Below are 25130 nucleotides of genomic sequence, written 5' to 3' on the forward strand. Positions count from 1 at the left end.
GAGTGACTTCCTGAAGTAGTCCTGAGCCCACGCAGTTATATCATTTTTGATGAATGACGGTTTTTAATGCAGTGCCGTCTGAGGGCTCGGAGATCACGGCCATTCAGTTTAGGCTTGTGCCCTTGGCCTTTGCGCACGGTAATTTCTCCTGATTCCCTGATTCTTTTCACTATGTTATGCACTGTAGAGGGAGAAATGCCCAAATCTCTTCCTATCTGTCTTTGAGAAACATTTTTCTTCATCACTTCAAAGATTTTTGCCCACACTTGGTGGCAAACTGGCGATCCTCTGCCCATCTTTGCTCCTAAAGGAGTAGGCCTTTCCTTGATGCTGCTTTTGTACCGAATCATGATTGCAATCACCTGTTAACATCACCAGTTTCAAATCACATCATTATTTAGTTATTATACCTCATTACTACCCCTGAATTGCCCCTATCCTGACTTTTTTTGGAATGTGTTGCAAGCCTGAATGGCAAGAATGGATGTTTATTTACAAATCAAATGATATTGACCAAAAAAAACATGAATTATCTTGTGTTCATACTGTCTGCAATGAAATAAAAGTTAAGGAAAATTTGTAAATTACTGCTTTATTTTTTTATTCACATATACCACACTGTCCCAACTTTTTCTGATTTGGGGTTGTACAATAAAAGCTGTGAACGCTGGCCCCGGCACAGACAGACGGACATCGTTGTTTCACCACACACCATTTATTATATACAATATTTACAAAGTTTTTCCTCACGTGCACCCCCAGTGCCTTCTCGCACCGATCTCCCCAAGTCCAGGCCCACAGTCTTTTGTGCCTTCCTGGCCGCCTCCCGTCCTCTCTCCAGTTCCGCCTGTCTCCTCCCCGACTTCCACCAATGACTGGAGGGAGGCGCCCTAAATAAGGCTCCCGGATGAGCCCCAGGTGTTCCGGCTCTAGCCACGCCCAAGCGTGGCGGAAGTGTCGGCTGTCTTCCTGGCAGCTCTCCGGGTGCCACACAAAGTCTTCCCCCCGGCACTTCCTGGTGTGGCGGAAGCGCCGGGCTCCCGGGATAATTAGGCACCGGGGCGCCGCCTGGCGGTGGCCACGGGTCCCTACAGGGCTGGGCTTCAAAGCCCTGTACCCGAGGCCCCCTGCCTAACCAGGACGGACGCCCCCACTCTGTCTGGAGGAGGCACTCGCCCTCCTCCGGTCCTCCAAGGCGTCCCGGCCGGGCTCCTGCCCCGACCGGCAACCGCACGGGATAAACCGGCATCGGGGCGCCGCCTGGCGGTGACCACGGGCCCCTACAGGGAAGGGCTTCCATGCCCTCAACCCGTGGCCCCCAACAGAACCAGGACGGACGCCCCCTCGCGGTGTGGAGGAGGCACAAGCCCTCCTCTCGTCCTCCAAGCGCCCGGCCGGGCTCCAGCTCCGCCGGCGACTGCATGGGATCAACCGGCATCGGGCGCCGCCTGGCAGCAACCACGGGCCCCTACAGGGTAGGGCTTCCATGCCCTCGACCCGTGGCTCCCAATAGAACCAGGACGGACGCCTCGGGTCTGGAGGAGGCACAAGCCCTCCTCATGTCCTCCTGGGCCCCGGCGGGCTCCAGCCCGCCGGGGCCACAGTGCCCCACCGCTAGCGAGGACACGTTGGTCCGAACGGCACAACCTGAAAGGGCAGCACGCCCCCAGCGAGGGTCCTACTATGTCCCCAGGGTCCAACACGGCACCCTGGGACATCTGTTCGGCACCCTCGCCGCGCAAACGTCCCCCTGTGGTCTGCGCCGCTCTCGCCCCCGCTGTTCCCCCCAGCGGGGTCACTGTAGGCCTCCCGGCGTGGAGCACTCCGCTGAGCGCCCGCTCCAGGCGGGCAGGTCCCGCCGACGCCGGCCTCAGCGCCGCCGGGCTTCGGGCCTGTAAAATAAAGGAAAAGAGGGCCAGAAGCACAGCCAGGACACTCATCCCGAGCGCCCGCCGGTCTCCCGTGACGACCGTGCTCCTGCCCCCTCCGACAGCCCCCAACTTGCCTGCTGAAGTCCTCCGCCGCAGGTTCCATGCCCGTCCGCTCGTCGGCCTCGGCACCGCTCTCGCAGGCAGCTCGCCCATCCGCCCAGGGGATCTCCTCTGCCCGCACAGAGGACGGCCCTTCTCCGACGCGCGCACTCCAGCGCCCGTCTCTTCCTATCGGAGGAACCGCATTCACCCTTCGGTTCCTCCTTCTTTCTTGACGCGCTGGACGGTCTGGGTCTGAGCACAGCGAAAGCTCAAATCCAGCCCCGTCTGCGCCCAGGCAGAGCGACAGGAGACAGCTGCAGGCTTGAGCGCAGGGCTAGGACCCAGGGCACTCAGCAGCCCCGATCCTACCAGCCCCTGCATATTCAAGCTCCTCGCCGCTAGCTGTCTGCGCCCGCATCCGCTGTTGGGAAGTTGCCTACTCGGAGCCGCTCGTCCCGTAATCGGTCACGGCCATGTTCGGCGAACCCCCCCACTTGCTCTACGGGAACGGCAACACTCACCACTCCCCGCCGTGTTCTGCCTGCCTCCGTTCCAGCGCCACCGATCCTCCGCCTCACTCGGTGGCTTTCTCGACGCGACCGCCATCTCCATCAGCTGCTCACACTGAGCGGCGAACACGTAGCAGTTCCTCTAAAGGCGGCTTGGCGGGCCGAAGGGACTCCTCCGACACACGCCGAGCCGCTGGTGGAGAGAGAGAGACAGACGTCGGTGGGCTTACCTGTTCATCAGCTCCACGCGACGCCTGCCTCCTCTGGGCCACTCCCTCTGGCCCAATCGGGTTCTTCTCTGACACGAGACTGGCATTCCTTGGGCCCGCCTCTATCCAATCATCGGTGGGCACACAAGACACACCGCCAATCCGCGCCTGTCAGCGGGCGGACCTCCGCCCGCGCCATCTTGTCTCCCCTGTTCTGGCTGCGAAGACGTGCCTCGCCGCACCGCAGCTGCGGCTTCGATTTCGTGGCCTCCTCAGCGGCCGCCGCCGCTGCCGACAGCCCGCGGCCGGCGTGCTCCTGCCACAGACGCGATCCGTTCGCCTCCCTGCGGAGAACAAGGTACATCCAACCCCGCAGGGCAGGGTACTCACCTCCCGAATCCCGTCGTGCCGAGGTCCCTGCCTCGGTTTGGCCTCCAGCGAAGCAACGCCGGCCTGGCTGTACATCTCACTAGCGCGTCTCTCGGAGCCCGCTGCGCTCCAGCGAGGCCCGCTCCTCCTCCGCACCCGGGGATGGCCTCTTCAGTCCGGGCGGCGGTTTCCGGGTAAACGCCCGCTGGGTGCACGGGCCGCTCCCGCGGCCAGTGTGTGTGGTCCGCTGCTGCGCCGGGCCGTTCACAGACATTTTTGATACAGGTCCCCGCCTTGCACCAGGCGGAGCATCCTGCCGGCTACGCCACTGTGAACGCTGGCCCCGGCACAGACAGACGGACATCGTTGTTTCACCACACACCATTTATTATATACAATATTTACAAAGTTTTTCCTCACGTGCACCCCCAGTGCCTTCTCGCACCGATCTCCCCAAGTCCAGGCCCACAGTCTTTTGTGCCTTCCTGGCCGCATCCCGTCCTCTCTCTCCAGTTCCGTCTGTCTCCTCCCGACTTCCACCAATGACTGGAGGGAGGCGGCCCCTTAAATAAGGCTCCCGGATGAGCCCCAGGTGTTCCGTCTCTAGCCACGCCCAAGCGTGGCGGAAGTGTCGGCTGTCTTCCTGGCAGCTCTCCGGTGCCACACAAAGTCTTCCCCGGCACTTCCTGGTGTGGCGGAAGCGCCGGGCTCCCGGGATAATTAGGCACCGGGGCGCCGCCTGGCGGTGGCCACGGGTCCCTACAGGGCTGGGCTTCAAAGCCCTGTACCCGAGGCCCCCTGCCTAACCAGGACGGACGCCCCCACTCTGTCTGGAGGAGGCACTCGCCTCCTCCGGTCCTCCAAGGCGTCCCGGCCGGGCTCCTGCCCCGACCGGCAACCGCACGGGATAAACCGGCATCGGGGCGCCGCCTGGCGGTGACCACGGGCCCCTACAGGGAAGGGCTTCCATGCCCTCAACCCGTGGCCCCCAACAGAACCAGGACGGATGTCCCCTCGCGGTGTGGAGGAGGCACAAGCCCTCCTCTCGTCCTCCAGGCGTCCCGCCGGGCTCCAGCTCCGGCCGGCGACTGCATGGGATCAACCGGCATCGGGGCGCCGCCTGGCGGCAACCACGGGCCCCTACAGGGTAGGGCTTCCATGCCCTCGACCCGTGGCTCCCAATAGAACCAGGACGGACGCCCCCTCGCGGTCTGGAGGAGGCACAAGCCCTCCTCATGTCCTCCTGGGCGTCCCGGCGGGGCTCCAGCCCCGGCCGGGGCCACAAAGCATACATTTGATTTGAGTCTATAACAGACGGTGTAAATGTATGATACTTGTAAACGTTAGCGTTTTTTTTTATTCAGTTTTATTCTCTCAGTTGCGTTCACGCTTGCCCTGATCTGACATGGCCGTTTTCAAATAAAGACGCGCTATAACAGAGGTAAACTCAGATCGGAGAAAGAGAACCGAAGGCCTTCATGCAAGAAACATCCTCTCACATATAAGAACAATGCAGTTGCACCAGACGTAAAGGCGAAAGATGGCACCGTTTGGATACAGGATGAAGTCCGGCGTCATCCTGCCAATCACCTGTTCTTCAAAGAAACAGCATGGCTTACAGAGCTCCTTATACCTTTTATGTCTACATTTTTTCAATTATTACTAAAACATGAAAAACGTTTCTGTGTTAACTACATTTTACAAAGATTGTTGTTGACACAGAACACACATTAAATGTATGTATTCCAAATGATGATGTACTATTTTACCCTAAAGCTCCAGCACTTCACTCGAAGATGAACACTGAGAAATTTCTTTGCGAAATGAACTGTAGTAGTGGGCGGGAGGATGGGATACCAGGCTGCTTGCTGCTTACTGACACATTGACAGGACAAAAGACACTGACGGAGAAGTGAGAATGGATTTAAGGTCGGCCGGATTTACGTGCTTTCTCGTAGGCTCTGGTAATTCTAGTGTTAAAGAATTACAGTGGAACCTCGGTTCACGAATGTCTCGTTACATGTACAACTCGGTTCACGACAAAAAAGTTCGCCAAACTTTTGCCTCGGTTCACGACCACACACTCGGTAGACGAACAAGCCAGTTTCCCTTTCGGTTTGTGTGCGCTGATGATTTCTGCACGTGTTGCATTTTTCTCAGTCAGATGTGCCTGCCTGCTGCTGAGAGAGAGGGGGAGGGGGAGGGTGCGTGCTGCTGAGAGAGAGAGAGAGAGCCTGCACGTGCGTGCCTGTCTGCTGCTGAGAGAGAGAGGGGGAGGGTGCGTGCACGTGCGTGCCTGCCTGTTACTGAGAGAGAGGGGGAGGGGAGGGTGGGTTGCTGGTGGGAGAGATAGAGCAAGCCTATACATGCGTGCCTGCCTGGCTGGTTCAAACGCGCTGATTACTGTATTTAAGCAGAGCCGCTCCCTGTTCATTGTTCTCAGTCAGACGTGCGTGCTTTACCGGCGCTCTCTTTGTGCTCTACAGTATTTTGTGTGCTTTTGCAGTTAACTGTGGCTTTTAAGCAAATGAAGAGTGGTGAGAAGAAAGTTTTGAAGAAAATTGAAATCGAACTAAAGAAAGAAATTATTGAAAAGTTTGAGCGTGGCGTTCATGTTACTGATCTTGCCGCCGAGTACAAGAAGTCAAAATCTACGATTTCGACTATTCTAAAGCAGAAAGAATCTATTAAAGCAGTGGATATTGCAAAAGGAGTTACAGTGTTAAACAGGCAGAGGCTTCAAGTTCTGGAAGAGGTGGAAAAACTGTTTACCAGTTTACTCATTTACCAATTTGAGAACCCTTGTGCTTTCAAGCAGCACAATGTAAACAAACCCAGACTGCCAGTAATGTGGAGGGCAAACACAAAGGGTTGGGTCACAAGGACTTTGTTCTTGGAATGGCTACATGAGGCTTTGGCTCCCACCAGCTAAACAGCTAAAAACACCAGAAACCCAAGAAATCACAAGAGAGAAAACACCTGAAGGAAAACATCCCTCCATTGTGGAGCTAGACTCTCCCTCCTCTCCACCCAGTTCCTCCTCACTTCATGCCAGAACTCGACTCATGCAAGGTTAGTTTTCTTGGTGGTTTTTGTATTACGAATTTTTCAAAAGTTAATTTTTCAGTTCGTAGCGTGAATTGTTGCAATGTTACTTTTCTCTTTTTTCAAATGTTCCTTTTATTTCCCTGTGCTTAAAACTCATTTTTAAAAAAATTGTTTACTGTACTGTACAGTACAGCAATCGGGCTGTAAGGCTAATAGCATGATCTCCCGCACTGTTACTTTTTTGGTTGCTTGTGGTTGGTTTTTAAATTAAAGTTCGGATTTGTTCAAATGTTCCTCTCTGTTCTGAGAGAGAGAGAGAGAGAGAGAGAGAGAGAGAGAGACAGAGAGAGAGAGCAAGCACGTGCTGCTGAGAGAGAGAGAGAGAGAGAGAGAGAGAGAGAGCCTGCTCGTGTAGCTGAGCAGGGAGCCTGGGTGTTTTGTGTCAGTGTTATTCAATGTTTTTACATTAGTTTACTATTACACTGTGCATTCTATGGTGTAATTAACTATATTTGTGCTTAATCTTTACATATATTTACATATTTACATATATATTTACATACAGTTTGTACGGTCTGGAACGGATTAATTGTATTTACATACAATCCTATGAGAGAAATTGCTTCGGTTCACGACCAACTCGGTTTATGAACAGAGTTTTGGAACGAATTATGGTCGTGAACCGATGTTCCACTGTATATATAACTTGCTAAGTATAAATGTCATAGAGCAATGTTTCATAAACTTTTTGGGGTTGTGTATCTGTATACAAAATATTTTAAACCATGTATCCCCTATGAAAACTAAAACAAAAAAGAAACTTACAAAATACTTATATGAAAAACATTTTAATCAAGATAATAATTTATTAATATGTGCATATTCAAGCATATATTTATGAAAAAAAAAATGTTTCATGTTTATGCTGCCATTGCATGAATCAAATCATCAATATTTGCTGAAAAGTTTGCTAAAGACAGCTTTATATACAGTAGGTGTCATATTTAGTCTATTTTGATCTTTTTTTTTTTGATGCAGTGACAGTCGGAAATCAACTTTTACACAAGCATATAGAAGCAAATTGAATCAGGATCCTAAATGCTTACTCAATTAAATCCACATTCACTATGATTTTTTACCTACAATTTATTAAGAAGTAAATTAGTCTTTGATTTTTCAATATAACATATGAGGAATAATCACTCAACATATCTTCTTCGTTTGTGCATCATTCATTAATAGTAGATCAGGGAAATTTGTCAAACATTTTTTATAGTGAATATGCTGTATAACATCAGTGACCTTGTTTGCCGAATATTATCCTGCAAATTTGGTTTAAAGTGCTGTGAAAAAATATTTGCTCCTGTCCCTATTTCCTCTATTTTAGCTTATTCATAACACTTCTTTCTGATCTCTGTGACGATGCGGGTTCTGGCTCCACACTCCCATTGCTATACAGGAGCACTTGAACCCAACACCGTCGATAATGAAACCGAGTGAGCTAGTCAGTGAAGGCAAATAAACAATTGAGCAAGGGGTGGTGCAAAAAGTGCAACAGTGCTTTTATTTAAAAGACAATCAAAACAGGTGTTCACATAAATAAAGTGCAGTGTTTCCAAGTTCAAATAAATAAATAATCCAATAAAACATGTGGAGGTTAAAAATATAGAAAAAACAATCCTTTAAAACGAGAGGTAAAATGTTTAAGGAAGCAGTCTTTAAAAACAACAAGAACAAACCTGGTGCCTTCTTTTAAAACTAGCGTCTCTCCTGCTTCACCCATCAGGGCCAAGCAACAAGGGAGACGCTCACTCTGCAGCTGACCTTTTCTATGCCTCTGCTACTGCCAGTCGCCTTTCCGATCCTTGGCTCCGGTCAGCTCCAACCTGACAGTGACTTGGGAATCCCATAATGGCCAAGGGACACTGCGTCCCAAGTCCCGACTCCCGCTACCAACTGCGGAGAGTCCTTCACCTTCCCGGTCACTCCCGCCCTGCAACAAACTTCTGCGGGCGTGACCACAACTACTTCTCCCAGGTGTTGGCCAAACACCCAGGCGGCCTTCAGCTGCCTGCGAGTGTTTACTCGCCTCCTCCCTGCCGCACTGATTTGCTCGCGCTCCTTCTCCTCTCTCTCCTTACTGCTCCCAACCTCCATTTACTTTTCTTTCTTTTCTCGATCTTTTCTTCTCCTATCTCGATCTTTGATTCCCTATCGACTCGCGCTTCTATTTAAAACAGTGAGGGGCCACAGCAGCCTATTAGCCACGGGAGCAATCACGGATGTGGGCAGTTCCTCACCTGTGCACTCGGTGAGAAACGCCCACAGCCCCGAGACTCCCGTGGCTCGCTATGGCCCAACGACTCCTCGCTAAGCCGCGAACGCGTTGATTATTTATTTAAAAATGGCATTTGCTCAGTGAGCTGTGGACCCGCTATACCACAATCTCCAAACAAATTTAGTATAATACAAAAGACCAACTTGATTAAACACAAAACAGTTTTAATGATAATTTGATTTATTAATGATAAAAAGTTCAACAACACCAATATGACCCAAGTGAAATAGTAATTACCTCCGTAGACACTTAATCAAACAATGAACCAAACTGAAATAGTAATAGGTTAAATCAGACTAGACATACCCAAGCAGCCAGCCCTATTGAATCCATATGGTGCTTCTATAGAGTTTATCCAGCAATTTGAAGTTGTCTAAAATGTCTCAAAAAGCAGCACACCTCGCCTTGAACAAAAGAAATAGTCCAGTAGTGCATAGAAAACTCATTGTGGAAGTCACAGAAGAACCCGAAAGAAGAGAGAACTCTTGAACAAAAAAAACAGGGAGAAGCAGGTTTACATAATGTCTTTCCTGTGATTCTTTGAATTAACTGTTTACATAGCCCCTATGCTTTAGGATATAACTATACAGTACACCAACAATGCAAAAAAAATCATTCATTTTGCATGTTTTGAGTTAGCAACTGCATAAAAGACATGTGTATTATGCAACATTTAATGTGAGATTTTTTTCCATGGAGATTTTTTACAGTGTTTGTGACTGTCCAGCACTAGTCAACTATCAATCCCATTTATGAGAATCTCTCTTATGTACTTTCTCCAAAAAGACATAAGATTAAAATCTTTTCTCACCCACCACTACAAAGTGCACAGGCTAAGTAATATTTAAAAAAGATTCATTTTAGGATGGAAAATTCATTTAAGTATTTATATACAAGAAGGAGGATTTAAAAATCAGACTTAAGCTTAAATGGAAACCAGTGTAAATACTTTAGTACAGGAGTTATGTGATCATACTTTTTAGTTCTTGTAATGATTCTTCCAGCAGCATTTTGAATTAACTGAAAGTTGTATAAACAATAGTTTGATCAGCCTATGATTAATGCACAACAATAGTCAATCCTATTAGTAGTATATGCATGAAATTAATACATTTAATAATACATTTTATTTATATATTATTTATTTAAATGGCCAATGCCATTGATCACATCCATGGGGTCATTAAGTTTGCGATATCAATCAATACTCAACATTACTGTTTTAAACAGTAGTCTCAAACATGAGAAAAATTATGATGAGGCCTCCAAAAGTGCCATAAAGGCAGGCCAGGACCGTCACTGTCCAGCCCAGAAGACGTTTGCCCAGTCCAGCTTTCTCTCAACTACCATCAGTAGACCTCAGACTGACTAGGTACTAAAAAAAGGTTTTTCAAGTTCAAAATGCACCTAAACATCCCCAAAATGCCTCTCCATGAATAATTGTGCCTTGTGAGCAAAAGGCATACCATGATTCTTAATACATAAACATAAAGAATAGCAAAATGAATTCAGAAGAGCAGAAAGGAATTGTGTAAAAGGCAATCATAATGTGAACAGGTTGTAATATATAACCCAAATAAGTAATCCAAAAACACTAGCAGAAAGATCAATAAAAAACATAAACTTAAGTTGAGACATAGCAATTTCTGCATTCAGATGTATAATTAGAAAAATAGTAAGGAGTTAAAACAATGAATAGTAAGGATCTATTTAAGCTACTGTTGTTGAGAATGTGGTTAGAGAGAAAAAGAAAGAACAGCTGAGGGTGACATATTTGAATGAGTAAAAGCAATTAGTAACCTTTACTGTTTCTTGTCAGTAGACATTTATTCAAGTTCAATACAGGGCTGTGATTCATAGCAATTTTAAATCGGCTTTAAATGGTATTTAACTTACCGAACATCACTTCCAGTGCTCTATCCTGTAGTGTCGAGGCCAGGACAATCTCATTCTCCCCTCCCCCTTACCCCATGTGCTGCAGATGTTTTCCAGTCAATGGACAGATCATTTCAGTAAATATGTCTCGGTGACCCATTATTTTTGTTAACTGTTTCTTTGAAATCTTAACTACCAACAGAATTTTAATAAATGCCTGTAACATTTTATACTAAAAGCTACTGTAGTCTGCTTCATAGACTATATCAGTGTCTATCCTTCATATCTGGGTCTTTAACAATCATACTTTCTGACAAGTTAATGTGTTGATTTTCAAAATGTTAACTTAGCTATGCATTTACATTCTGTATGCAGGGTCCTAATATATTCAAACTCTTGTACTAATCCAGTCAGGTTTTTTCTCATTTTTCCCCCAGATTTTCCTTGTTACACAAACAAGCCATGATCTTTCTTTTACCAATATTTATTTTCAAACCATATTCAATGCATTCATTTTAAAATCTGTTCAGAAACTCATGAAACTAATTTTACTGTAGTCAAAAGCACAACATTATCTGCATAACAAAGAGTATTGACTGTCCATCTCAGAAGTCTGAAATTGCCACAAAACCCATATAAGTACTATTTACTGCAGACCTTCTTTTTATTATCCAGAAAGCCACCTCCATAGTCTGGGGTCATACTGACAGTGTATCCCTGTCTTTGTTAAATGCATGAGTTGAGCAAATTAAGGAAACCCCTGTAGGCAAAAGAAAAGGTGAACCTTTAAACAGAAGTCAGAAAACAGGTTACATAATCAGCAATAGTCAAAAATCAGTTACAGTTATTACAACATTAGCAAACAAAAGATATCTTCAGACAGGAAAATAAAGTTTAAAGGCTCTGTCGTCTGTAAAGAAAAGCTGTGATTTGATTTCTATGGCAAAAAGAGCCCATCTCGGGAATTTTCTACACATATAGTATTTGATTGCATGTAATACAATTAGATACACAGAGTCAGGGTCAGCATTTGGAATGAGTGAAGTAGTTTCCATGGTACAGTTTATGATTAGAAATCCACCACCAAGAAACAGTGATGTTATATGGGGTGACTTAGGAAGCATATGGCAAAAAGATGATCTAAATATTAAATAAAGCTAAATGCTGCTGCAATGTTGTGCATCTAGAAGATACAAGATTTTTCCAGTGAGCTATACAAAAAGGAATTAAAAAAGGAATATTGTATCATAAAGCAGATGGCAAAATGTAAGGCATATAATTGCTCGAAACATTATGAAAGGAACATTGTGTTTGATCGTGACAGAGCCAACAACTCAAAGATGGCATTCTGTAATGAGGAAAACAAATGTGATAACAACACAAGTCTGTAATTTACATAATAGGTTGAGCTTTGGTGGAACTGCACACTTGTTAGTGGAAGCAAAGCTTTGGGATAAGTGGTCCCAGTCAATTTGGAATTCTATAAAGAATGGTAATTCTAATTATATAAATGATTAATTGTTTTTCCCATTTCATTACTACTCCTGCCACATAACCATAAATTAGAGTAGAATGATCTGCTCTTTAAAGACTTAGAGAAAATCCTGCAGTGCCTGGGAAGTATCTACAGAGTTCACACAGTGACTGTCTGGGCTTTGAACAATCTCATGTAGTTCTGCAGTAGCAGCAGTACCCTCTGTGCAACCATACTGCCATCTGGACAAAGTGAAACAGAACTGGAAAAGAACTATCTGAAACACAAGAAATTATTTCTTGATTGTGCCATGGTCAGATAGATTCCACATTGCTTGTTGTCAATCAAGCTGTACTCAGTCACTACTTATATCCCTTGTGAGCAAATTGGTCATCATTATTTTGCTTGTCCACAGACATTAATAAGAGGTTGTACCAAAATAAAAACTTACTAGGTAATATTAAATGTTTAACAAAGGAGCAGCCACTGGTGTGCTTTTTTGATTTTTTTTATTAGATTTTTTGTTATACTTTGTTAATCCTTGTAGGGAAATTGTCTTTTCGCATAATAACCTTAGTTAGTCAGAGCACAGGGTCAACCATTGTACAACAGCCTGGAACAATTTTCAGAGTATGTTTCTTTCTGGCAATAATAAGATTTGAACCAACACCCTTACAGAACCGAATGCAGATTCTTAGCTACAGAGCCCGTTTACTCCAGTTCTGATTATCATGAGTATCCTGATCCTTTCACCAGGATAAAGTACCTTGTCACAAGTATGTTTCTTTAAACGCAGCTATTTTTTGTTCATTGATGTCTGGTTTTTAATCCATATGCATACTTGTTGTCTTTCCAGAGCATTCTTTTTATAACAGTGGAATTAGTTAAAACGAATGGCATAGACTCTGGGATATTGAGGAGGCTCCATAACCTCTAATGGAGTTCTGGTTGACATTTACTTCACAGAGGATGGATTGTTCAATTAGGTTAAACAGATACATGAATCAGTATTAGCTTTACACATTAAAACATAATAACCCTTATTAAAAAAGGCCCAAGTATAAATGTTGGCAGGGTTGAATGCTCAGGAAATGTGAACAGGATGGTAAAATAGCCTAATGTGTTAACATGAAAAAAATGTTTGTACATGAATTCCACATGACACTGTGTAACTGCTCCACTAGAGCAAACTGAAAGCAAGCAAAACACTTATCATTAATTTAAAGCTGAAGAAACATACAGTACAGGATGCCAATGAATTTAGCAAGGACAAAAAGACACTTTTTAAATGTGTTACACTAGACGGCGTATGACAGACGTCATACAGTAAACAAATGCTATTTAGAATACACAAGAATGGCATTTTTTTCTAAAAGTTTTACTGCATTTTACTTTTACTTTTTACTCAGTAAACTGCACGTAATTTGTAATTTTATTCTATGCAAAAAATGAATACCACCAGTAGCACTAAAAGACTTTAGTAAACCATTCATATAAATTGGATTAGAATTGGAAATTCTTAGCTTGTTGCTGACACATCGATAACTGCAGGGAATGTGAGCTTTTCCTTTCAAAAACAAAAGGAAAAAAATCAATGTCTGACAACAATGAAAATACAGTGAAACCTCTATTATCCTTGCTATTGATGGGGAGAATAGTGCTTGATAATTCAATTGCAGTAAGTAGAAAAAAGAAGGTGTGTGTGTTTTTTAGCAGGTCATGTCAAATGTGGTAAAAAGTCAGGAAGAGGGTTCACAATGGAGAAAAGGGCAAACAGAAACTGAGCAGAAAAGGGTACACAGTAGAGAGAAGCCAAAGTGTAGCTGATGTGCATTATATCTTTAACATTGCCTTGGATACAACTGTTTTAAGGCTTTTAGCTTAATTGGTCCCTTATTGTTATGTAAACAGAGTACAATAAAATTCTGACTTGCATATGATAAACTATCTTGAGTATAACTGCCATACCTCAAAATGTCTGTCTTCCAAACCTGAAAAGCCTAAAACAGATTTGTCAAGTGTTGCTTTAGCTAATAGTAAGCAGTTCCTAAATTATAGATAGCTAACATATTAAAGTCAGCAGCAGTGCTCAATAGATGGCAGCTGAATGACCTTTAAGCTAAAACTCAAAAATACACCCATCTGTCTGTTTTGTGCATACATGATCTGCCACAGAAAAATAAAAAGGTTAAAAAAGAATGTACTGTATATATATTATGTGTTTTTATTCAAGGTATGTTTACACAGTGGGTGCCTTCTGATGGTTCCAGCATCCTGGGATTGATCCCTGCGTCCAAATATAGTTTTAGCTTACACATTCTCATATTCATGTATAAGGTCCTCCTGGTACTCTGGTTTTCCTCTCAGATGCTTAAGGAATCAAGTTTAATCGGGGACAACAGAAAAAAATCATAGACTTCAGGGATTCTAGTGTTAAGTAAGGAATAAAGGGAAAGCAAAGTTAGGAGAACAGACAGAGAAAAGTAAACCTCAAAGAAGAACAAGCAGCAGGCAGTTGAGAGGGAGAAGATTACAGGAGATTAAGGGGCCAGAAGGTGTAAAATAACTAGCAGGTCTATAATCTAATTTCTTTGACTTCATGTTTTTTTTTTGTTTTGTTAAGTGAAATCATTTAATTTGAATAAAAAAAAGTTAAGGCAATTTTAGTGATCGTAACTCAAATTTTATTGAGGTCAGTGTGTTGCAAGTCTTTTTGGATGCTGGACTTAAGAGTATGGCTTGGAGGAGCCAGTCTTTAATGAGGGCTATAACTGCTAGAGATGCCAGCTGATCCAGCACCTTGAGCTCAGGGTGACTGAACTGGAGGAGGAGTTGGCTGGCTTGCATTGTAGTAGAGAATTGGCGAACCTGGCCCAGGTGTCCTTTAGACAGATAGTGTGCACCCCCTAAGGTGGTGCGTGAGGACATTCCAGACCAGACAGGTAGAGATAGGTGGGTCATGATCACAAGGCGTAAAGTAAAGATCACACAATGTCCAAGGGCACCAATACCAGAATTGGAAGTGTCAAAACATTTTCAGGTCCTTGCGTAGCTGGACAATGTCTCTGAAGATTCTGAGGTAGTAGCCGGGGATGAGGAGCCCCAGTGGGCCATTTCTAAACCAGTTCTCAGAAAGAGACAGGTAGTGATAGCTGGGGACTCAATCATTAGTGGGATTGAAAGACAGTTTTATTCCTCGGTGAATCTCACACAGTGTGTTGCCTTCCAGGTGCACAGGTGGGAGATCTTCCTGGAAGGGTGGGTAGGTTCTTGGAAAGAGCAGGGGTGGATCCAGTTGTCATTGTCCATATTGAAACAAATGGCATATATAAGGATAGTCTGTCAGTTCAGCAATCCAAATTCAAAACGTTAGTAGCCAGGCTGAGGAGCAGAACTGAACAGCTGATCTAATCTGAAGTTTTTGTCTTTGCCACATGCCAGTCCAGGTAAGACTGAGTTGATTAACAGGTTTAACACATTGCTCAAATCTTGGTGCAGAGTAGAAGGGTATAGGTTTATGGAGCACTGGGACACCCTTTGGAACAGATGGGACCTGTTCCACCACAATGGGTTACATCTGAACAAGGAGGGGCACCAGTGTGTTGGGGAGATGTATGAGTTAGTCAAGAACTGTTTAAACAGGCCAGCTTAGAACAATACATGGAGGAACAAACAATAGTGTAAAAATAAAAATGCATAGTAATATAAATTCTAACCCATCATTTAAATGCAAAATTAAAATTAGTAACACATTAAAAACAGCTTGCCTTAATTGAAAAAGCATCAAAAGTAAAAGAAGTGAGTTGGAGCTGTATGTAGAGGACCATAAATATATTATACCAATAACAGAAACCTGGCTAAATAACAAAGATGGAGATGAGTATAACATGGAAGGATGCACAATTTTTAGGAAGGATAGACAGAACAGAAAAGAAGGTGGGGTTGTTGTTTATGTCAAACTGAATTTAAACGCTAATCTTCTTCAGTTGGACGATGAGACAAAATTTAGTGAGGAAAGTATTAGGGAAAAAGGTCTTATTTTAGGAGTGTGTTATAGACTGCCCAATGTGGTAATTTCAACACACATCTTTTTAGTAATATTAAAAAGGCAAGTTTACTTGGGGATATTATAGTCATGGTGACTTTAAGTACCTGAATATTAGCTGGAATAACCTTGCAAACAAGGAGCACACGATCAGGAGTTTTTATAAGTAATCAATGACTGTTTTTTAACACATTATGTTAAAGCAACAGCATGGGTTGAAGCCTGACTGCAGTTCTCAGTGTTTTCAAAGAGTGCAGATGTGAAGACTAAAAATGTTAAGTTTAACTTTGGTAGGGCAAATTTTCAGCAGATGCAGCAATTATAAGGAGGATGGACTAGGAAAAGCTTTTAAGTGTGGAGAAACACCGAAAGAGGGTTAAATGTAATGCAGGACAGGTACAAAAAATTCCACAGTGGGTTAATAGAGAAGCTGCAGGAAAGAAACAGCTATATAAGACATGTAAGACTTAAATGTGAATTGTAGCACATCTGAGAACATGAGGGCAACAATTCAGAAATATGTTAGTGAGGCTAAAAGACAGGGAGAAATATAGCAGATAAGGTGACAGAGGATCCAATGAGATTCTTTCAGTATTTTAGTAGTTAAAGAACATTCAAAAAGGAAGTGAAGTGCATTAGTAATAGTAAAGGCGAATTACGCAAAATACAGTGAGACAGCAGATGCTTTAAATATGCATTTTTCTGAGGTCTTAACAAGTGAGGACGTGGATAACCTCCCAGAGGTAAATGGGACTACTAAGAAAATCAACAACATACAGTTATGGCTTTTCATTGAAAGATATATACACACAAATCATACTCTTTAATCTGAAACTGTTCAGTCGGTATACTGACTTAGAAGTGTAGTAAGGATCTGAGTGTCACACATCCTCCCACTTAAATTCTGCAGCCTTAGTAATAACCAGCTCTTACTTAACCTTTATCCAAACAGACATCTTTGTTTTTTTAACCCTTAATGTTGTACTCAGTGATGCTGGTATTTTAGTATCGGTTCATCTGTATATTACTTCTAGTTTATTTTCCTAACACAAGCAGACATTTGGTCTCATTTATATATGAATAGGAATTGCAAATATAAATTCTCCAGTTTTCCGGGAGACATGAGGCAGTGAGCCATCTGGTCCTGCTGGATTATCCACATTTAGTCTTCCCAGATCTGTAAATACATTTCCTTTGCTGAGATTAATGACTTGCAAAGACTTCATTCACCTCTCAGTCAACGGGGACAGAATTCTTATTTTGCTAGTATCAATTAAGCTTTTGCACTTGTTCGCTTTTTAAAAAAGACCTATATTTCTTAGGTTTACATTCCTTACTTGTATTGTTTAAGTGTTCTACCATTAATAATATTTATTAAGTGTTATCAAGTAAGTCAGCTTGCTAAGCAATTGGCTGTGTATTTTAATTGTTGAAAGATACAAATTCAGAATAATTTAATTTTCTTACCATCTCTTTCTGACTTTTTTAGTTTCCTTCAGTAATACAAATAATATTACAGTTGCGCCTCATACACTTTTCAGTTCATAAAGGAGATAAGGACAGCTTGTTTAATGTTATTGTAACCTGCTAATAAATTTTGTTTATGTAGTGTCTTGACCTCCTGAACCAACTATGTCATGAAGTGTCTAATTCCTATTAAAAGGAAAACACATATTTTACAATCTTGGTATTATGTAAACGGCCAAAATCCAGTGTTATAAGGATGTACAGTGGTGTGAAAAACTATTTGCCCCCTTCCTGATTTCTTATTCTTTTGCATGTTTGTCACACAAAATGTTTCTGATCATCAAACACATTTACCATTAGTCAAATATAACACAAGTAAACACAAAATGCAGTTTTTAAATGATGGTTTTTATTATTTAGGGAGAAAAAAAATCCAAACCTACATGGCCCTGTGTGAAAAGTAATTGCCCCCCTGTTAAAAATAACCTAACTGTGGTGTATCACACCTGAGTTCAATTTCCGTAGCCACCCCCAGGCCTGATTACTGCCACACCTGCTTCAATCAAGAAATCACTTAAATAGGAGCTGCCTGACACAGAGAAGTAGACCAACAGCACCTCAAAAGCTAGACATCATGCCAAGATCTAAAGAAATTCAGGAACAAATGAGAACAGAAGTAATTGAGATCTATCAGTCTGGTAAAGGTTATAAAGCCATTTCTAAAGCTTTGGGACTCCAGCGAACCACAGTGGCAAAAACATGGAACAGTGGTGAACCTTCCCAGGAGTGGCCAGCCGACCAAAATTACCCCAAGAGCGCAGAGACGACTCATCTGAGATGTCACAAAAGACCCCAGGACAACGTCTAAAGAACTGCAGGCCTCAGTTGCCTCAATTAAAGTCAGTGTTCACGACTCCACCATAGGAAAGAGACTGGGCAAAAATGGCCTGCATGGCAGATTTCCAAGACGCAAACCACTGTTAAGCAAAAAACACATTAGGGCTCGTCTCAATTTTGCTAAGAAACATCTCAATGATTGCCAAGACTTTTGGGAAAATACCTTGTGGACTGATGAGACAAAAGTTGAACTTTTTGGAAGGCAAATGTCCTGTTACATCTGGCGTAAAAGGAACACAGTATTTCAGAAAAAGAACATCATACCAACAGTAAAATATGGTGGTGGTAGTGTGATGGTCTGGGGTTGTTTTGCTGCTTCAGGACCTGGAAGGCTTGCTGTGATAGATGGAACCATGAATTCTACTGTCTACCAAAAAATCCTGAAGGAAAATGTCCGGCCATCTGTTCGTCAACTCAAGCTGAAGCGATCTTGGGTGCTGCAACAGGACAATGACCCAAAACACACCAGCAAATCCACCTCTGAATGGCTGAAGAAAAACAAAATGAAGACTTTGGAGTAGCCTAGTCAAAGTCCTGACCTGAATCCAATTGAGATGCTATGGCATGACCTTAAAAAGGCGGTTCATGCTAGAAAACCCTCAAATAAAGTTGAATTACAACAATTCTGCAAAGATGAGTGGGCCAAAATTCCTCCAGAGCGCTGTAAAAGACTCATTGCAAGTTATCGCAAATGCTTGATTGCAGTTATTGCTGCTAAGGGTGGCCCAACCAGTTATTAGGTTCAGGGGGCAATTACTTTTTCACACAGGGCCATGTAGGTTTGGATTTTTTCTCCCTAAATAATAAAAAACATCATTTAAAAACTGCATTTTGTGTTTACTTGTGTTATATTTCACTAATTGTTAAATGTGTTTGATGATCAGAAACATTTTGTGAGACAAACATGCAAAAGAATAATAAATCAGGAAGGGGGCAGTTTTTCACACCACTGTATATACAGCATATGCATGGCAGGCTGACTTTAGGTGAATATGCCAAACTCATGCACTGCCAGGTCAAACTATAAGGCCTTGTTCACACGGGCGTTAAGTTTTTGGATAAACGAACTTGCTCTGAACGTCCTAGACGTTTATGTTGCATTTTGTGGTGGCGATCGATTGACTTCTACACCGGCGTTCGTTTGTCTCTGTCTAACGCCAGCCTGCAGCCCAAATTGTAGTTTGTGTGTTAACCTGTGGAGGCAGTGTCGGGAACTGGATATGAAAGCCCTTGTCGTTTTATTTGAGGTGCCTCCTTTCAATATGGACCATTTTGCTATGTTAGATATTAATCTTCTTGTTTTAAAAATACTCGTAATACGGCGACGTAGGGAGAGAAAGAATCGCCGCTACTGGGTTCATCCTCTGAATGCACAACATCGGGTTAAAGGAAGTTTTTTTTGTGCTTTATGAAGAAATGCGAAAATTTCCGCGCAAGTTTTTTAATTACTGTCCGATGTCGGTTTCCACTTTTGATTGTCTGCTGCAGCTGGTGCAATGCCACATTGCATGCCGATCAACCAATATGCGACTTGGTGTTAGCCCTGAAGAAACACTACTTGTCACTTTGAGGTAAGGAAACAGTAGTCGAGTGTGCGCTTACACCGGTATTATGCACTGAAATACACCCCAAATCGTTATCAAATATTATATTAGAACATAAATTAATAGGTTCATGGTTTACAAATTACATGAGACAATAAAATAAGCAATATGAAAATATATATGTTGTATATGAAAACATAAAAATATTAATATGATGGGATATATCCGGTCCTCCGAAGCGTAAAATAAACGTGCAGAAAACGAACTAGAAGCGGTTTCCTTGCGTTCGTTGGGTTTTGACGCCAAGAAAAGCTGCATGCAACGTTTTTGATGCCGTATAAGCGCTGCGGACAAACGCCGTCACCAAAGCCCGTGTGAACACTCTCATTGACTCCTACGTGTAGAAAACACTCGGCGCTTGATCCACGCTCACCGGACGCTACGAACGCAATAAAAACGCTCGATTTTAACGCCCGTGTGAACAAGGCCTTACACTTACTCCAATTGCCAAACATACTATTTCAGTTTATTTAGTGCCCATCTGTCCACTTATCCACTAAAGGGATGGGCAGTGGTTATCAGACAGCAAGAAACCCTACAAGAACCACTTCTTAGCTGGAAGTTACATATAGCTAACCGACCATGCCCACTTCCTCAGGAGTAATTTAGTGTCACCAATGTTTCAGACACCATGATTTTAGACAAACGTGACAGCATACTCAATAGAGGAAGTTGACAAGAAAATGGGAATAATATGCAAGCAACACTTTAAAAAAAATCATCACAGCTGTCAATTAGCTATCCATGGCAGGAGAGTGACCCAATGAGCCAGAGTACTGCCTAGATAAAAGCATATAACGCAGAAAAAAATTATATTAACAGAAGCGGCCATTCAAAACACGTGGGGAATGCTGCGCTATATTGAGATGTACTGTCTGCACTAGATTTTAGTAATCTTTTTTCGTAGTAACACTCTATACATATATGCAATATTTGGATCCTTATATTATTTTCTTTAGATTATAAATTCCCTGTTCTAAACCTTTTTGTTTTAAAAGGTTTCCAAAAAGAAAGTGTTTTTCTACTTTGACAATAAATGCAAGTTTTCAGACAAAGTTTTTAAAGTATATAAACTCAATACAGTTAGAACATAAACTTTAAAAATACTTTCTAAAATAATTAAGTAATCTAGTTGCTTTAGCTTTAAAATTCTTCTATTAAATGGTATTAAATGTGTACAGTAACAGATAAAATTATGTAATACTATCACTAACAAATGATGCATCATGAGGGCCTTCTATTTGTCATTTTTTCATAAAAGCATGCAATAGAATAGTTCACATGTGAAGTACTGTGAGTACAGGTCATACCGCAGCATTTTTCATGGTCGCATCTGTATGTGTATATTGTAAATTTTGTCAGTTACTTCAGCCTTCACTTGAAACAAGAGTATTTTTCATCAAGGTTGCATATTGAAGCATGGATAGTCAAGGAAATCATTTTCTAGAGCCACAGACCTCAGGAAAGTGAGGTCAGGATGCCAAATTTGAGAGTGTTTTTCCCAAAACTGGGAACTGGATTCTTTTTCCCTCTTTACATCATTGTTTTTTTCAGCCTTACCAAAGAGCTATTCTCAAAATTAATCATCATGATGACCAGTTTAACATCCTTAGTGTTATACCTGAGTGTCACTTTGTCTGTAAAATCTGCTTAAAGCATTACTCCCAAGTGTCACTCAGGACAACTACATAGACGCATCTTTTGTAAGACCCAAGGTTTACTCAGGCTGTAAATGTGCCAACAGGTCATCAGGTCCAGGTATTATCTGGACAACGGTGTAGACGGTGTGGTGATACGGGTCCAGCTCCATGCTCCCATCTCCGATTTGGGAGCCTCTTGAACCCAACACCATCAGTAACGTAACTGGATGAGCTGGACAATGAGGATACCAAACAAAGCAAGAAGAAGGTGCAAAGTGCAAACAGTGCTTTTATTAAAAACCCAAAACCAGTCAAAACCAAACAGTGTTCAAATAAATAGTGAGGGGCATCAAAGTCCAAATAATCCATAAAAAGATAAACTCCCAATTATATAAAATGAGACTAAAATCCTGTAGCACACATTAGGTTCACTTCAGCCAAGCACAGCTCCTTCCCAGTCTCTCCAGCTCATCTAAGGCTTGCTCAGCTAGAGAGACGCTAGCAGTCTTCACACTACTGACCCCCGTCTTGGCTGCCTCCACTGGCGTCTGCTAGGCTGCTCCAGGTCGGTTGTACTCCTGTCTACCTTCTTGCACACACAGTCATCTCTTGGATCCTTAGGGTGGACGCCTCGATTAAACGCACTCTTCTACAAAATCAGTGGGCACGATCCTGTCCCTTGAGTGCCAATCACTCACTGTATCATGGGACCCCCGACTGCGCTGACCTCTCTCATTCAGCTGGCTGGCTCGTCCATGTCTCTTTTCCCCCCAATTGTGCTCTCACTCTCCATGCCTTTCCTTTCTTGCAGTCTCTTTTCTTGTCCTTCTGTTCCGGCCCGTACATATACAGCTCTGTGAGCACAGCATCTCAATCATGCACCACATGAAGCTGATTAAGCAATTGAGAACGATCACACCCTCACGTGCAGGTGTGACTCGCCCCAATTACCTCATCAACTCCCCAAAGGTTCCTTGATCACGGCCACTGAGACTGACAATGTGAAATGGATTATTTAAAATCTGGCCATTCTTTTGAAGCCACGGACCCACTATACCACAGACAGGTCTTCTCCTAGCCTCATAATGGTGTCTTGTAAGAAATGACTCTCATCAGCAGTGATGACGAGGTGAATCTGTCTTCAAGAAAAATTGAAACGGTCAGTGAAACTGAAAGTGATTCTATGAATCCGAAAGTGACAGTTGCATTACTCGCACATGTGCAGTGTGTTGTTCATATTGTTATTGTTATTATAGTATACCTTCCCAGGTAGGCAAATAAACCACATAAGCAAGTGGTGATAATTGTCCAAATAAAAAACAAACAATTGTTTTATTTCTTTTCTTCTAACTTAACTGGCCAAAAACAACGTAGTCAGGACAAACAAACAGGCATTGAATAAAAACCACCCCAAAAGACCGAGTCAATCACACTCTCTAACAGAACCTCCTTTTCAAAGTCCCTCCTACCCCAGCACCCCAGAGGCTGCTTATTAAGTAAGAGTGGCAGTTGTGTCTACTCTACCCGCCACTCTCCAAACACTCCGTGCAGCCCCTTTTTTTAAAATTTTTAAAACACACTGAAACAGTGGCAATTTCTTTCCCAAACCGTTGCATTATTTATTATTGTTATTATTATTTGTATCACTATTAATGTTTTTCATGTTTTACAGTAGAAGGAAGAGATCAGATTTAATAAAAAAACATTTTTTTCAAGCCAAAAAATGCTACGGTTTTTATATTTTTTTTGAGAAAAAATGTAACACTAACACAGTGGTCCCATGTGTCACATCAGGAAATAAACAATTTAATTACTTTTAAAACTTTCCAATTCAAATGCAGCCATTTTATTCAGATGTAGTTCCATGTGTCCCATTTGCTGATGCATACATCAATCGTAAAGATTCTGAAAATGTTGAAGAAGGATATAATAAAATGAATGCAAAGTATGATCCCAAAATAATTCTGAAACAAACAATAATTATATTCTGCATTTCTCCTGAAACATAAGAGACTAACTAGTCTAATAAACCCTAAAAAGAAAAGAGTAGATCAACTTTTGAAGCCATATATATTATAATATTACTTTAAACATTATTTATTTTAATAGGTGCCGATTTACTTAAGCAAATTTATCAGTACAAAATACAAGTCAAAACAGATACTCAAATTATTGAACACATCAGTTGATTAAATCACTTAATTAATTCTAACTTTGTTACATTTTAAAATATATAGAGCTATGCCTAAAATCAGAAAACTTTGTCAAGTAAAATTTCTTTAGTTGGTTGTTTTTGAAATCCTTAAAATGAGCCTAGATAGTCAAAGACTGAAGCAGCATCCTGTGCTATTGTGTTGCCTACACTGTATTATATGCACCATGTTGGTAAGGTAAAATATAACAATCACAAAATAATCAGCTTAAATAATGATTTTAAAAAGACTTGTCTTTATGAAGGAAAAGGTAAAATCTTTTCCATATGCAGTTCCCCCTCATCGGGAGCAGTTGGAATGTTCTTTTAGTTGTAGACTTTTCTGCTACATTTGAGCTGAGTAAGAAAAAATGACATGCTGTATTCATAGACTTCCACAGTGTTATCATGAAGTCAGATAGTAATTTATCTAAGGGTTAGGCTGTAACATAATATGATATTTCAGGCAATAATTTTTTTCCATAGTTCTGGTTATTTTTAAATGCACTTGTTAGATTGTTAGATTTAATGGCATGGAGCATTCCAAAAACACAAGTGAAATTTAGTTTTTTAATTTGATAACATGTTCTTGGATAGAAGTGACAAAATCAGAAGAAAATCAAGGTAACGCCACAAATTTACATCTGCCAAACAATGTAAAATATACATATTTTAACCAATGCTGAATTGTACATTGAGTAATGGCATTTTTCAGAGTTCCCATTCAGCTTTTTTGTTAAAACCAGGAAAACGTAAAACAGAATATGGCATTGTTGTTGGCTTTGGTGCCCTTTTTTGTCATGCCTTTTAACTTACTTTTAGATATTTTATGTTTAAAAGCTACATTTAAGTAGCTTTGCCAGAGAATTGGTGTACTAATGAGGAAAAGGTTCAAATACCCCAATCCTTTTGTGAACGACTTTAATATTTTAGATGTGTTTCACAATTGTCTTTGGGCTATAATATTATCTAATCATTGAAAAATATGGAAAATGAGGAAGACATTCATTGTAGAACTAACAAGCTGCTTAGCAAAATTTCTAGGTGAGAACTGAGAAAGACATTTAATTAGTTTTGCTTTAGTTTACTGCTTTTTTTGTTTCAAGTTTATTCCTGTAGAATGCTAGATCTTAATGAGCTGTACAGTTTCTGGGCTATGTGGCATTCTGAGAAGATGACAGGTGTGTATGAGTGCAAGTGACTTGTAAAAATGTATAAAACACACTGAAAATGTACAAAACAAACTGAGTAGAACTTAAAAATATAAAAAATACACACAAGCAACAAAAAGAGATTATCTTCCCTATTAATAGTAACACAACCCTCTTATTTGAAATGGTGTGAGTACACTTAACTAAGTAGCTTTCATAACAGATAAATGTTGAAAACTGCTAAGTATTGCTCTGGGTTGCACCACTGCCAGTGCCAAGAAACCAACTGCAGGGTCACCAGCCCGGTGCCACCCTTCACAGATGTTTCACCCCCATTAAT

The sequence above is a fragment of the Polypterus senegalus genome, chromosome 10 (assembly GCF_016835505.1).
Source record: "Polypterus senegalus isolate Bchr_013 chromosome 10, ASM1683550v1, whole genome shotgun sequence".
Lineage (NCBI taxonomy): Eukaryota > Metazoa > Chordata > Cladistia > Polypteriformes > Polypteridae > Polypterus > Polypterus senegalus.